The following is a 15416-nucleotide window of genomic DNA, read 5'->3' on the forward strand; positions in this document are numbered from 1 at the left end:
GTCCGCTTCCTGCGTTGGCAGTGGCCTAACCCACAGGCTGTGGAGCGCTTGGCTTTGAGGATAAAGCACAGGAGATAAGGAGAAGCATTTCACGGGGCTGGGGGCTCGCGTGGCGCAGTCACAGCAGAAAGCGCCCCGAAGCCGCGGCCCAGGGTCTAGCGGCCCAGCTGCGCTCCGCTCTGGTAAATGCACGAGGTCAGGTGGCCCAGGGCTGCTCCCCCAGCACCTGTCTCAGCAACCCCACACTGAACGGAAGCTGATTGGTTATCACTGGTTCTCACCACTGCTGAGGAGGATCAGCTGTTGAGTATCTGAAAGACACTGATTTCAGTCCCTCTGGCCTTTTACTTGGGTTCCAATTTACAAAATAATTCTTTTTAAAACAGGTGTATCTAGGGGCCGGCATAGTGGTACAGGAGGTTAAGCCACTGCCTGCAGTGCCGGCCTCTCGTATGAGCACCAGTTCTGGTTCTGGCTGCTCCCCTTCCAATGCGGGTCCCGGTTACTGCCCAGGGGAAAGAGCGGAGGAAGGCCCACGTCCTCGGGCCCCTGTGCCCACGTGGGGGACCTGGGTGGCACTCCTGGCTCCCGGCTTAGGAGGAAGCTGGATCAGAAGCCGAGCGCCCAGGACCGGAGCTGGGGCTCTGAGGGCGGATGCTGGTGTTGCTGCAGAGGCTCCACCCGCTATGCCACGGCGCCAGCCCCTGGACGCAGTTTTGATTTGCAGGGGTTCAAGTCCCCAGGTTCATCGGGACCGAGCTCCGCCGTAAACGCAGGAGCATCTGCGGGAAAAACGGCAAATCAGAGCTGGCAGTTGCTGTGTGGAGGACCTGCCGCTGTTGGCGAAGCTCGAGGAGGTCGCAAGCAGACAGGAAGCTGATCACCAGGACCACGTCCTTCCCCTCTGGCCTCGCGCTCCCGCCAGTGCCACCTCCTCCTAGAATCCAAGAGGAAACCAGCTCCAACTACATGAACATGCTTTGCAAGCGAGTGTATCAGAGTGGCCCTGGAGCTCAGAGGAAGTGGTGGAGTGTTTCTTTCAAAACAGGATTTCTCTCTGTCTCTCCTCTCAACTCTACCTCTCAAATAAATAAAATCTTAAAAAAAAAAAAATAGGTGGAGGGGGGTGCTGTAGCATAGTAGGCTAAGCCTCCACCTGCCTAGCAGGCATCTTCTCATATGGGAGCTGATTCCTGTCCCCACTGCTCCTCATCCAATCCAGCTCTCTGCTTATCGCCTGGGAACCCAACGGAGGATGGCCCTAGTGCTTGGGCCCCTGAACCCACATGGGAGACCCAGAGGAAGCCCCTGGCTCCTGGCTTCAGCTTGGCCCAGCTCCATCTGTTGTAGCCATTTGGAGAGTGAACCAGTGGATAGAAGATCTTTCTGTCTCTCCCTGTCTCTGTCTGTAACTCTGCCTCTCAAATAAAGAAATGAAATCTTCAAAACAAAAAGGAAGCAAGACACTCACTTCACAGGCTCGTTTGCTTCCTTTTGCTTTTGATGTTTAGGGATTTAAATTTTTCTGGACCATTGCAACCACGTGTCCATAACTGAAGGTCAAGCAGGACTGCAGGCTTCCCCTTACTGGTTTCCTCTCGGATTCTAGGAGGAGGTGGCACTGGAGGGAGACCGCGAGGCCAGAGAGGGAAGGACTTGGTCCCGGTGATCAGCTTCCTGTAAAAACTGTTAGGGCATGGTTGAATCACCTGCCCCAAATACACAGATGGTCTTCAACTTTAATTAATTACAGTACTCACGGTGTTTTCAACGTAGCAACCTTTCAGCTCACGGCAGATTTACCGGGACGCAGCCACGCGTCGAGCAGCATCTGCATTGTAATCCTCTTACTCAGTTCCGATTTCATTAATATTCGGCATTGCTGATTGGCTACTCCGTAGATCTGATTCTAGGGCTTTAGACTTTCATTTCGCATAAAACAATTAAATATTATCTTAGTCTTCATGGCAGTTGCAAACACATTGAAATGCTTTTCATTCTAATCTGCTTTCCCTCTTGCATGATATGGGACTCCAAACAGCCCCGTGGAAGCCAGATGACACCGAGATGAGAGAATAAAACTTTAAAAAAAGGAAAGCAGTAGAAGATGGCCCAAGTCCTTGGGCCCCTGCACCTGCATGGGAGACCTGGAGGAAGCTCCTGGCTCCTGGCTTCGGATCAGCGCAGCTCCAGCTGTTGTAGCCATTTGGGGAGTGAACCGAGGGATGGAAGATCTCTCTCTCTCTCTCTCTCTCTCTCTCTTTCTCTCTCTCTCTGCCTCTCTTTCTCTCTGTGTGTAACTCTGACTTTCAAATAAAATAAATAAATCTTTAAAAAAAAAAAGAATACAAGCCGGCACCACGGCTCACTTGGCTAATCCTCCGCCTATGGCGCCGGCACACCGGGTTCTAGTCCTGGTTGGGGCACCGGATTCTGTCCCGGTTGCCCCTCTTCCAGGCCAGCTCTCTGCTGTGGCCAGGGAGGGCAGTGGAGGATGGCCCAAGTGCTTGGGCCCTGCACCCCATGGGAGACCAGGAGAAGCACCTGGCTCCTGCCATCGGATCAGCACGGTGCTCCGGCTGCAGCACGCCAGCCGCGGCGGCCATTGGAGGGTGAACCAACAGCAAAGGAAGACCTTTCTCTCTGTCTCTCTCTCTCTCTCTCACTGTCCACTCTGCCTGTCAAAAAAAGAATACAGAGAATGAGAGGTGGCAGGCAACAATATTTTGCTGAATCTATCTCTTTGTGTAGTCTTCACTTTTGGATCACCCTAATGTTTCATATATGACAGAAAGAAAAAAGCAAATCAACGAGGACGGCAAGGGCGGTAACATTGAAAAGAACAGAGGCGACTTGGCCGGCGCCATGGCTCAATAGGCTAATCCTCCGCCTGCGGTGCCGGCACCCAGGGTTCTAGTCCCAGTCGGGGCGCCGGATTCTGTCCTGGTTGCCCTTCTTCCAGGCCAGCTCTCTGCTGTGGCCCAGGAAGGCAGTGGAGGATGGCCCAGGTGCTTGGGCCCTGCACCCCATGGGAGACCAGGAGAAGCACCTGGCTCCTGGCTTCAGATCAGCGCGATGCGCCGGCTGCAACGGCCATTGGAGGGTGAACCAACGGCAAAAAGGAAGACCTTTCTCTCTGTCTCTGTCTCTCACTGTCCACTCTGCCTGTCAAAAATTAAAAAAAGAGTGGATGTTGACTCTGTGTGTGTGTGTATGTGTGTGTGGACCCTCAGATAAGAGGGACTAGAATCAATGCGGCTTCCCCGCAGCTGCTGTGAGCGCTCCTTGCCTGGATATAGATCCTGACTTTTAGTTAACTAATCTGAAACAGACAGACAGACACAGAGATCTCCGGCCTGCTTGTTCATCCTCTAAATACTCAGAACAGCTAGGGCTGGGCCAGGACAAAGCCAGGAGTCAGAGCCGCAGCCAGCTCTCCCAGGTGGGTGGCCGGGACCGAGTGTTTGGAGCTGCGGCCTCCCAGGGCGCACGTGCCCAGACGAGGAGCCCAGGTTCAGAGCGGGCCAGGCACTCCAGGGCAGGACGTGGGGTCGCCGAACACCATTCCCTGCTGAAGAGAAAGAAGGTGGAGGTGGTAGTGGTTTTTAACAAACGGTTCATTCTAGGACTTGAGCAGGGAAAGTCTGCAATAATCCTGAAATGTCAAAAAACACACAGGCTTGGGCATTTGGCACGCAGTTAAGTCCCCGTTTGGGACACGCCCATCCCATATCAGAGTGAGTGCTGCAAGTCCTGGGTGGGTCCCTGCCATCCACTTGGAAGAGCTGCATGGAGATCCAGGCTTTGGCCTGGTCCAGACCTGGTTGTTACAGGCATGGGGGGGGGGGGGGGGACCAGCAGATGGGAACTCTCTGTGTCTCTTTGACTCTCCAATAAATAAAATAAACATTAAAAAAAAAAAGACAATCCGGCCGGCGCCGTGGCTCAATAGGCTAATCCTCCACCTTGCGGCGCCTGCACACCAGGTTCTAGTCCTGGTTGGGGCTCCGGATTCTGTCCCGGTTGCCCCTCTTCCAGGCCAGCTCTCTGCTGTGGCCCGGGAGTGCAGTGGAGGATGGCCCAAGTGCTTGGGCCCTGCACCCCATGGGAGACCAGGAGAGGCACTTGGCTCCTGGCTTCAGATCAGCGCGATGTGCCGGCCGCGGCGGCCATTGGAGGGTGAACCAACGGCAAAGGGAGACCTTTCTCTCTGTCTCTCTCTCTCACTATCCACTCTGCCTGTCAAAAAAAAAAAGATAATCCAAAGGGTGCTTCAAAAAGGCCCGCGGGTGGAGGGAGGCACCTGAGTCACTGCCCGCCTCTGCCGCCCGTATCGGACGCCTGGTTGGAGTGCCAGCCCCCTGCTCCAGTCAAGCTTTCTGATGATGCACGGCCAGCGATGGTGCCACGAGGACCTGGCCTCCTGCCACCCACGCGGGAGCGTGGCTTCCGCCTGAGTCAGGCGTCTGGGGGAGTAAACCAGCAGATGGAAGATTTTTCTCCATCTGTCTCTGTTTCTCTCTGTGTGTCTCTCTGCCTTTCAAAGAAAATGAAAAATAAATAAAGTTCATGAAAAAGTGGAATTGAAAGATAGGTTTATTTTGGTGCAAAAAATGTTGACGTTCACACATAATTTTTGATAATATGCATTGTCCGGGAACTTTTTGAAGCACACTTGTATACTCCTAAATTTCAAAATAGGCAATTAAGGTGTTGACTACTCAAACTGCACAAAAACTCATTACATGGTTCTACCAGGGACGAAACCCTTGAATGCATTGTTTTTGGGTCAACAGCTGCTTGACAAAGAGGCCACGGGGCAGAGAAAACAAACATTAGCACGTTCAGGAAATACTAAGATGTATCCCCGCAAGTCTTGGTGAACGTGCACACAGAACATGGCCGGGGCCGGTGTTGTGGCGCAGCCGGTGGAGCGGGCCTCCCCATCCGAGTGTGGCTGAGTCCTGGCTGCCCCACTTTCCGTCCAGCTTCCTGCACACGTGCCCAGGCAGACGGCAGGAAACAGAGAGTGGCTCAAGTATTTGGCCCCTGCCACCCATGTGGGAGACCCAGATGGAGGTCCTGGCTCCTGGTTTCGGCCTAGCCCAATCCTGGCTGTTGCAGCCATTTGCAGAGTGAACCAAAAGTTGTAGAATAAACGAATAAATCTTTAACAAGTGAACATTTCTGAAAACCGGCGATAACTTGCGGTCACTGTTTGGTCCAGGTCCTGGGGAGAGGACGGGGAGGCCGGACAAGCGCCCGCCTGACACATGGGAAAGCACCAGCCACTAATACATGAACGTCTCCCGGGCTCCCTTGCGAAGCGCTGACAGCAAACAGAAGCCTTTCGTCTGTGAAGACACAGATGTCACAGCACAACACAAGCGACCTCTTCCCAGACACGGCAGCGACAGCTGACTATGTATGAGCTGAGGGCCCCGTTCACCTCCCAGCCACACACGGGAACGCTCGGGGCCGAACCCCTGGGACGGATCCCTTTCTTCTTCAGGGCTGGCCTAGCTTGGTACGGCCCCCGGAGCTGGAGTGGCAGCCTCCACCCACCCTGATGGGAGGCGCCGCGGCCGGCCGAAGTGCTGGATCTTGCTACTCAGCGTTCCCACGCGGGAAGGCGGGAAGGGGGAGTAGCAGCTGTTCACCTCGACAGCTGCGGGTGGTCCCGACTCGCCAGGGAACGGTGAGCAGGGCCAGGCGGACGGGGAGGGGCCAGAGAGCCCAGGGAAGTGCAGCCACTTGGGGAGCAAACCAGCAGATGAAGATCTCTCTCTCCTCTCTCCCCCTCTCTCCCCTCTCTCTCTCCCCTCTGTCTCTCTCTCTCTCTCTCTGTAACGCTGACTTTCAATGTAAATAAACAAACACCGCGTGGCAGTGGCTGGTGCACACAGACATCAGGAACGGGAACGAAGAACGGGAAACAACGCTGTCAGGGTGCACAATGATGGCACGCCACAGGCGTTAGTCATTCTGAATCCTCATCAGGTGCTGGGCAAGTTCCCCTCCTGCGGTGGAACCTGTCTCGCGCACACAGCTGGGAATTCCAGCTACTTTCCCAGCATGCCCTGCAGCTGGGCCATACACACACGACAGATCCTGCCTGTGACTCAGAAGCTGGGACCCCAGAGAACCAAGACTGCACAGACTGCATTTGAGTGCTGGGCGGAGGCTCAGCTCTCGGGACCCAGCATCAGCACCACGGGCAGTGGTGGAGCCAGCACCTCCTTCCCGGGTGTCAGTGCGGTCTCCCTGTGGACTCCCTGGGTGTCAGTGGGGTCTCTCTGTGTGTGACTCCCTGGGTGTCAGTGGGGTCTCCCTGTGGACTCCCTGGGTGTCAGTGGGGTCTCTCTGTGTGTGACTCCCTGGGTGTCAGTGGGATCTCCCTGTGGACTCCCTGGGTGTCAGTGGGGTCTCCACGTGTGTGAACTCCCGGGGTGTCAGTGGGGTCTCCCTGTGTGTGAACTTCCTGGGTGTCAGTGGGGTCTCCCTGTGTGTGAACTCCCTGGGTGTCAGTGAGGTCTCCCGGTGGACTCCCTGGGTGTCAGTGGGGTCTCCGTGTGTGGACTCCCTGGGTGTCAGTGGGGTCTCCGTGTGTGGACTCCCTGGGTGTCAGTGGGGTCTCCCTGTGTGTGAACACCCTGGGTGTCAGTGAGGTCTCCCTGTGGACTCCCTGGGTGTCAGTGGGGTCTCCGGGTGTGGACTCCCTGGGTGTCAGTGGGGTCTCCGTGTGTGGACTCCCTGGGTGTCAGTGGGGTCTCCGTGTGTGGACTCCCTGGGTGTCAGTGGGGTCTCCGTGTGTGAACTTCCTGGGTGTCAGTGGGGTCTCCGTGTGTGAACTCCCTGGGTGTCAGTAGGGTCTCCATGTGTGTGAACTCCCTGGGTGTCAGTGGGGTCTCCGTGTGTGGACTCCCTGGGTGTCAGTGGGGTCTCCGTGTGTGGACTCCCTGGGTGTCAGTGGGGTCTCCGTGTGTGAACTTCCTGGGTGTCAGTGGGGTCTCCATGTGTGTGAACTCCCTGGGTGTCAGTGGGGTCTCCGTGTGTGTGGACTCCCTGGGTGTCAGTGGGGTCTCCACGTGTGTGAACTCCCTGGGTGTCAGTGGGGTCTCCGTGTGTGAACTTCCTGGGTGTCAGTGGGGTCTCCATGTGTGTGAACTCCCTGGGTGTCAGTGGGGTCTCCCTGTGTGTGTGACTCCCTGGGTGTCAGTGGGGTCTCCACGTGTGTGTGACTCCCTGGGTGTCAGTGGGGTCTCTGTGTGTGAACTTCCTGGGTGTCAGTGGGGTCTCTGTGTGTGGACTCCCTGGGTGTCAGTAGGGTCTCCCTGTGGACTCCCTGGGTGTCAGTGGGGTCTCCCTGTGTGTGGACTCCCTGGGTGTCAGTGGGGTCTCCACGTGTGTGAACTCCTTGGGTGTCAGTAGGGTCTCTGTGCGTGTGGACTCCCTGGGTGTCAGTGGGGTCTCTGTGTGTGAACTCCCTGGGTGTCAGTGGGGTCTCTCTGTGTGTGGACTCCCTGGGTGTCAGTGGGGTCTCCCTGTGTGTGTGACTCCCTGGGTGTCAGTGGGGTCTCTCCGTGTGTGAACTTCCTGGGTGTCTGTGGGGTCTCCGTGTGTGTGACTCCCTGGGTGTCAGTGGGGTCTCCCTGTGTGACTCCCTGGGTGTCAGTGGGGTCTCCGTGTGTGTGAACTCCCTGGGTGTCAGTGGGGTCTCCCTGTGTGTGGACTCCCTGGGTGTCAGTGGGGTCTCCCTGTGTGTGAACTCCCTGGGTGTCAGTGAGGTCTCCCTGTGTGACTCCCTGGGTGTCAGTGGGGTCTCCCTGTGTGTGAACTCCCTGGGTGTCAGTGAGGTCTCCGTGTGTGAACTTCCTGGGTGTCAGTGGGGTCTCCATGTGTGTGAACTCCCTGGGTGAGTGGGGTCTCTCTGTGTGTGGACTCCCTGGGTGTCAGTGGGGTCTCCCTGTGTGTGTGACTCCCTGGGTGTCAGTGGGGTCTCCGTGTGTGAACTTCCTGGGTGTCAGTGGGGTCTCCGTGTGTGTGACTCCCTGGGTGTCAGTGGGGTCTCCCTGTGTGACTCCCTGGGTGTCAGTGGGGTCTCCGTGTGTGTGAACTCCCTGGGTGTCAGTGGGGTCTCCCTGTGTGTGGACTCCCTGGGTGTCAGTGGGGTCTCCCTGTGTGTGTGACTCCCTGGGTGTCAGTGGGGTCTCCGTGCGTGTGAACTCCCTGGGTGTCAGTGGGGTCTCCCTGTGTGTGAACTTCCTGGGTGTCAGTGGGGTCTCTGTGTGTGTGGACTCCCTGGGTGTCAGTGGGGTCTCCGTGCATGTGGACTCCCTGGGTGTCAGTGGGGTCTCCCTGTGTGTGTGACTCCCTGGGTGTCAGTGGGGTCTCCGTGTGTGAACTCCCTGGGTGTCAGTGGGGTCTCCCTGTGTGTGAACTCCCTGGGTGTCAGTGGGGTCTCCCTGTGTGTGAACTTCCTGGGTGTCAGTGGGGTCTCCGTGTGTGGACTCCCTGGGTGTCAGTGGGGTCTCTGTGTGTGTGGACTCCCTGGGTGTCAGTGGGGTCTCTGTGCGTGTGGACTCCCTGGGTGTCAGTGGGGTCTCTGTGCGTGTGGACTCCCTGGGTGTCAGTGGGGTCTCTGTGCGTGTGGACTCCCTGGGTGTCAGTGGGGTCTCTGTGCGTGTGGACTCCCTGGGTGTCAGTGGGGTCTCTGTGCGTGTGGACTCCCTGGGTGTCAGTGGGGTCTCCCTGTGTGTGTGACTCCCTGGGTGTCAGTGGGGTCTCCGTGCGTGTGAACTCCCTGGGTGTCAGTGGGGTCTCTGTGCGTGTGGACTCCCTGGGTGTCAGTGGGGTCTCTGTGCGTGTGGACTCCCTGGGTGTCAGTGGGGTCTCCGTGTGTGTGAACTCCCTGGGTGTCAGTGGGGTCTCCATGCGTGTGGACTCCCTGGGTGTCAGTGGGGTCCATGCGTGTGAACTCCCTGGGTGTCAGTGGGGTCTCCGTGCGTGTGGACTCCCTGGGTGTCAGTGGGGTCTCCATGTGTGTGGACTCCCTGGGTGTCAGTGGGGTCTCCGTGCGTGTGAACTCCCTGGGTGTCAGTGGGGTCTCCGTGTGTGAACTCCCTGGGTGTCAGTGAGGTCTCCCTGTGGACTCCCTGGGTGTCAGTGGGGTCTCTGTGCGTGTGAACTCCCTGGATGTCAGTGGGGTCTCTCTGTGAACTCCCTGGGTGTCAGTGGGGTCTCCGTGTGTGAACTCCCTGGGTGTCAGTGGGGTCTTCCTGTGGACTCCCTGGGTGTCAGTGGGGTCTCTGTGCTTGTGGACTCCCTGGGTATCAGTGGGGTCTCCGTGTGTGGACTCCCTGGGTGTCAGTGGGGTCTCTGTGCGTGTGGACTCCCTGGGTGTCAGTGGGGTCTCCCTGTGGACTCCCTGGGTGTCAGTGGGGTCTCCGTGTGTGTGAACTCCCTGGGTGTCAGTGGGGTCTCCCTGTGGACTCCCTGGGTGTCAGTGGGGTCTCCGTGCGTGTGAACTCCCTGGGTGTCAGTGGGGTCTCCCTGTGTGACTCCCTGGGTGTCAGTGGGGTCTCCGTGTGGACTCCCTGGGAAGACCACCACACCTGGGTGATTTCAGTGGGTGTGTGGGGGAGGGAAGACCACCACACCAGACAGGAAGCCAGAGGGCATTTTGTCCCCCAGGCCCTTCTGAGCAGACCCCCTAGCTGATCAAAAGCTCTCCCAGGCCAAAACTAAGATCTACAAAGGTGTCCCACGGCACTGCCTGGCAGCCCCAGGGGACAAGGTCAGGTCAGCCGGACCAGCAGGAGGCTCCGCCCTCGCCGTGCCTGGTCTTGGAGGCCCGGGCGGCTTCGTGTCCGTTTGCTCGCGTGTGTACCTCCGTGTTTGCAGACACATTGCTCTCACCGCGCTTCCTAGAAGGAGCCGGGCAGTGGCGTCCGTTTTTGGTTACCCTTAAGGTCGTCCAGCACATTCCCCCAGGTACCCTTGAATGTTTCCGTCAAAGCCGAAAGAACAACGTTTCATGAGCTCTTCCTCTTGGGCTCGCACACGCTCTCTCCCTCCCCTGGTGTTGCCAGTTCACTCAGAGACAACAGATTCTTGCCCCAGTCACCTGCCTCTTCTCCGTCTTCCCAGGAAGCTTCCCGGATGAAATGAGGCTGCATGGAGCCTCCAGCCGTGCCCACACGGTCCCAGGGCCGGCCCCAGGAGCCTCCGTGTTCTCAGGATACAGCAATGCTTGGTCTCGCGCTCTGCCCCTCACCCAGGCCTCTTGAACTGGGCACTCGGGGCTGGCCCGGACCCCTCCAGCCAGAAACCAGAGCTCTGCAGGATACAGACAGCTCCACTGTCAACACGATCGGCAGTGTTTGCTACACCGTGGTTGAGGCAATGAACATACACCAAGGTCAGCACCCATAAAAGGGACGGCCTTCCCAAAGCAACACAAAGCTCCCTCCTGTGGCGGACACCTGTCTCAGCCCAGTTCCTGCTGATGATAACACAATTCCACCAACTAGGTAACTTACAAAGAAAAGAGGTTGTGAGGCCGGCGCTGTGGCGTACCAAATAAAGCCACCAGCTGTAGTGTCTGCATCCCATGTGGGCGCTGGTTCAAGTCCCAGCTGCTCCATTTCTGATCCAGCTCTCTGCTGTGGCCTGGGAAAGCAGTGGAAGATGGCCCAAGTCCTTGGGCCCCTGCACCCACGTGGGAGACCCAGAAGCAGCTCCTGGCTTCAGATCAGCTCAGCCCTGGCCGTTGCGGCCATCTGGGGAGTGAACCAGCGGGTGGAAGACCTCTCTCTCTGTGCCTCTGTCTCTCTGTAGCTCTGCCTCTCAAGTAAATAAATAATTTTTTAAAAAAAGAGGTTGTTTTGGCTCTTGGTTCTGATCCAAGGTCAAGGGGCCGCACACTGGCCTCCATGCTAGCATTCCCGAGAACACAGCTCATCACACGGTGACAGAAGGGACAGTGGGGACCTGGTCAAGCTGGCTTTTGTGGCAGAGCCACCCTCAAGTGGACCCACCAGTGACACGTCTCGGTCAACCCACGCACGCGGGGAGAGCTCCTCTCCAAGGCCCCACCCGGCCCCACCTCCCAGTGAGCTTCGGGATAAAACACAGTCGCAGCTCCCTCCTGAGGGACAGCACCGTGCTCTAACACGAGGCTAGGCCAGGTGACCTGCAGCGCAAGAGGAGTGCAAGTTTGTTTTGTTTTGTTTTGTTATTTGACAGGTAGAATTACAGACAGTGAGAGGGAGAGACAGAGAGAAAGGTCTTCCTTCTGTTGGTTCACTCCCCAAATGGCCGCTACAGCTGGTGTTGTAGCTCCGAAGCCAGGAGCCAGGTGCTTCTCCTGGTCTCCCATGGGGTGCAGGGCCCAAGCACTTGGGCCATCCTGAGGAGTGCAAGTTTTAAAAGTCAACCTGTGATCTCCCGCTACCAGCACGCTGGCCCTGGTCCGGATGGAAGCCGCCCCGTCCCCGTGGGACCCAGATGAAAACGACACAGAAACGCTGAAGCCAACCACGAGGAACGCAAGTGAGACCTGGGAGTCGACGCCGGAAGTTACGCTGTAGCCGTGAGGCTTCTACTGTCTCCATGACCATCTCTGCACTGGGGCTGAGCCCTGGCTGCTCCCAGGCCTCTGAACTGGACACTCCATGGGTACCAGGCTACTCTGTCAGAGAAGCTGTGATGGCGACCCTGGCTCCCATCCCTCCGCGAACAGAGCACCTGCCCTGAAGCCCAGCACCCTCCTATGGCCACGCCCCTTTCCCAGTGCTGCAGCCAATCAGCCAGCTCATGTAGAGGAGGGGCGCCCAGGCAGACAACCACTTGGCAGTGTCTAATCCACTCCAGTCTCACCCGGCAGGGCAGTGGCGAAGGCTAGGGGTAAGGCACGGGGCCGGAATGAAGGCAGGGGGTTAAGGCTAGAAATGGAAAGCTAGAAGAAACCAAGCCAGACACCACTCCAGAAAGCAAGACTCAAATGTCGAGAGACCCAGCGCTGGAAGGGCCAGAGGTGCAACAGGATCGTATGGACAGAGGCGGCCACGCGAGGGACAGCCAGTGCCACTGCTGTTGACAGCCCCTGCCGCGTCCTCGGGGTTGATTTTAAGGCCCTGCAGAAGATGACGAGCCAAAGCTTTATCTGAGATTTTCCAAGTCTTCCACGCTCACCTTGAGGGAGACAGAGTCAGCTCGGGTTCACAGATACTTCAACAGAGTCAGCTCGGGTTTAAGATCCCTCACTAAGCGGAGTCTGCTGCCCACGCCAGAGGCGGCATCTCTTCGCCAAGAGTCAGAGTTGTATCTGGGAGAACATCTGAGAGAGAACACCTACAAGGCATCATGAAAACAGACTGTTACCTCAGGAGGTGGGTGCAAGATCAAGTCACAGAACACAGACCACGCAACTGTAAGGCAAAGCGGCGGGCTCAGCAAAGATCACATATCAGAAACTGCTCACGACTGAACCATGTGATTACACAACAAAATGAAAGACGTTCTTGGACAGGTAAGTCAGTTAAAATGAACACGAAAGTGTGTCTTCCTAAATATCTTTCCAGAAGAAGTTCCCAGGGCACAACATGCATTGTGTGACTTTGATCAGAGCGTGCTCCACAGCGCGAGCCAGCCAGGTGCACAGTCGGCTGCTCCCCGGGTGTGGATGCACACGGCCTAGAGAGACACCCTGGACACACCTGCAGGGGCACAGTTGGCTGGTCCCGGGCTGTGGATGCACACGGCCTGGGAGAGACACCCTGGACACACCTGCAGGGGCACAGTCGGCTGTTCCCGGGCTGTGGATGCACACGGCCTAGAGAGACACCCTGGACACACCTGCAGGGGCACAATCGGCTGGTCCCGGGCTGTGGATGCACACGGCCTGGGAGAGACACCCTGGACACACCTGCAGGGGCACAGTCGGCTGGTCCCCGGGTGTGGATGCACAAGGCCTAGAGAGACACCCTGGACACACCTGCAGGGGCACAGTCGGCTGTTCCCGGGCTGTGGATGCACACGGCCTAGAGAGATACCCTGGACACACCTGCAGGGGCACAGTCGGCTGCTCCCCGGGTGTGGATGCACACGGCCTAGAGAGACACCTGGACACACCTGCAGGGGCACAGTCGGCTGTTCCCGGGCTGTGGATGCACACGGCCTAGAGAGATACCCTGGACACACCTGCAGGGGCACAGTCGGCTGCTCCCCGGGTGTGGATGCACACGGCCTAGAGAGACACCTGGACACACCTGCAGGGGCACAGTCGGCTGCTCCCCGGGTGTGGATGCACACGGCCTAGAGAGATACCTGGACACACCTGCAGGGGCACAGTCGGCTGCTCCCCGGGTGTGGATGCACATGGCCTGGGAGAGACACCCTGGACACACCTGCAGGGGCACAGTCGGCTGTTCCCGGGCTGTGGATGCACACGGCCTAGAGAGACACCCTGGACACACCTGCAGGGGCACAGTCGGCTGCTCCCCGGGTGTGGATGCACACGGCCTAGGAGAGACACCCTGGACACACCTGCAGGGGCACAGTCGGCTGGTCCCGGGCTGTGGATGCACATGGCCTGGAGACACCCTGATGTGCACAGTCGGCTGCTCCTGGGCTGTGGATGCACACGGCCTGGGAGGGACACCCTGGACACACCTGCAGGGGCACAGTCGGCTGTTCCCGGGCTGTGGATGCACACGGCCTAGGAGAGACACCCTGGAGACACCTGCAGGGGCACAGTCGGCTGCTCCCCGGGTGTGGATGCACACGGCCTAGAGAGACACCCTGGAGACACCTGCAGGGGCACAGTCGGCTGTTCCCGGGCTGTGGATGCACACGGCCTAGAGAGACACCCTGGAGACACCTGCAGGGGCACAGTTGGCTGTTCCCGGGCTGTGGATGCACACGGCCTGGGAGGGACACCCTGGACACACCTGTGAAACACTTTGTGAGTCTTTATCACAACATCTTCTTTCACACTACTCTCACATGTATAAATATGCCATAATGTTAGAAATTCAAATGTTTATGTACTAAAATGTCACAAACAACATTCAATTATGATTAAATAATAAACAAAAAATAATATGCCATGAAATACAAGTGTGATTATGAAGAAATTTCAATTATGTAGGAAAACGCTTACAGAATAATCAATTCAAAACAGCATGTGAACCTGTATGTATAGTATACTCCCCATATTTAAGAATATAAGCATGGGGCCGGCACTGTAGCGTAGCAGGTTAAGCCATCACCTGCAGTACTGGCATCCCATATGGGCGCCAGTTCGAGACCCAGCTGCTCCACATCCGATCCTGCTCTCTGTTATGGCCTGGGATAGCAGTAGAAGATGGCCCAAGTCCTTGGGCTCCTGCACCCTCATGGGAGACCCAGAGGAGGCTCCTGGCTCCTGGCTTCACAGATTGGCATAGCTCCAGCCATGGTGGCCAACTGGGGAGTAAACCAGCAGATCAAAGACCTCTCTCTTTCTGCCTCTCCTTTTCTCACTGTGTAACTCTTTAAAATAAATAAATAAATCTTTTAAAAAATGAATATGAGCATGAAAAAGACTTAAAAATATCCTAAAGCATTAACAGTGATTATCTTTATAGATCTCTGTGAGTGAGATCCCAGTGGAAAGAAGGGGCCATCAAAGAAGGAGGTACCTTTCTCTGAAGGGAGAACTTCCACTTTGCTTATGGCCCTGTCTAAATACTGACAGAGTTTGTGGACTCAAGAGGCTTCCATAGCCTTGGCAGCTCATGACAAGAGCCTCGGGTGATCACTGACGTCATAATTAAGAGTGTCAACTGTTAAATCAACAACAGGAGACACTGTGCACTACTCCCCATGTAGGATCTCTGTCCTTAATGAGTTGTACTGTGAGAATTAACAGTAAAACTAGTCTTCAAACAGTACTTTATACTTTGTGTGTCTGTGTGGGTGCAAACTGTTGAAATCTTCCTTAGTATAGAGTTGATCTTCTGTATATAAAGATAATTAAAAATAAATCTTAATGAAGAATGGGATGGGAGTGGGAGTAGGAGATGGGATGGTTTGGGGGTGGGAGGGCGGGTATGGGGGGAAGATCTGCTATAATCCAAAAGTTATGAAATTTATATTTATTAAATAAATCCCTCGATAAAAATAATAACAAAAAGCAGTGATTATCTTTATATATGGTACTAGGGTAATTATTACTTCCTTAATACATCCTGTACTGTTATTTCTACAATGATATATATGTTACCAAAAAAATTCTTTTCTCATAACAGAGAATAACTCAAAGACACAGTATTTTTTTTTATTTTTTATTTTTATTTTTGACAGGCAGAGTGGACAGTGAGAGAGAGACAGAGAGAAAGGTCTTCCTTTTGCCGTTGGTTCACCCTCCAATG

Source organism: Lepus europaeus, chromosome 1 (genome assembly GCF_033115175.1).
Source record: "Lepus europaeus isolate LE1 chromosome 1, mLepTim1.pri, whole genome shotgun sequence".
In the NCBI taxonomy this organism is placed as follows: domain Eukaryota; kingdom Metazoa; phylum Chordata; class Mammalia; order Lagomorpha; family Leporidae; genus Lepus; species Lepus europaeus.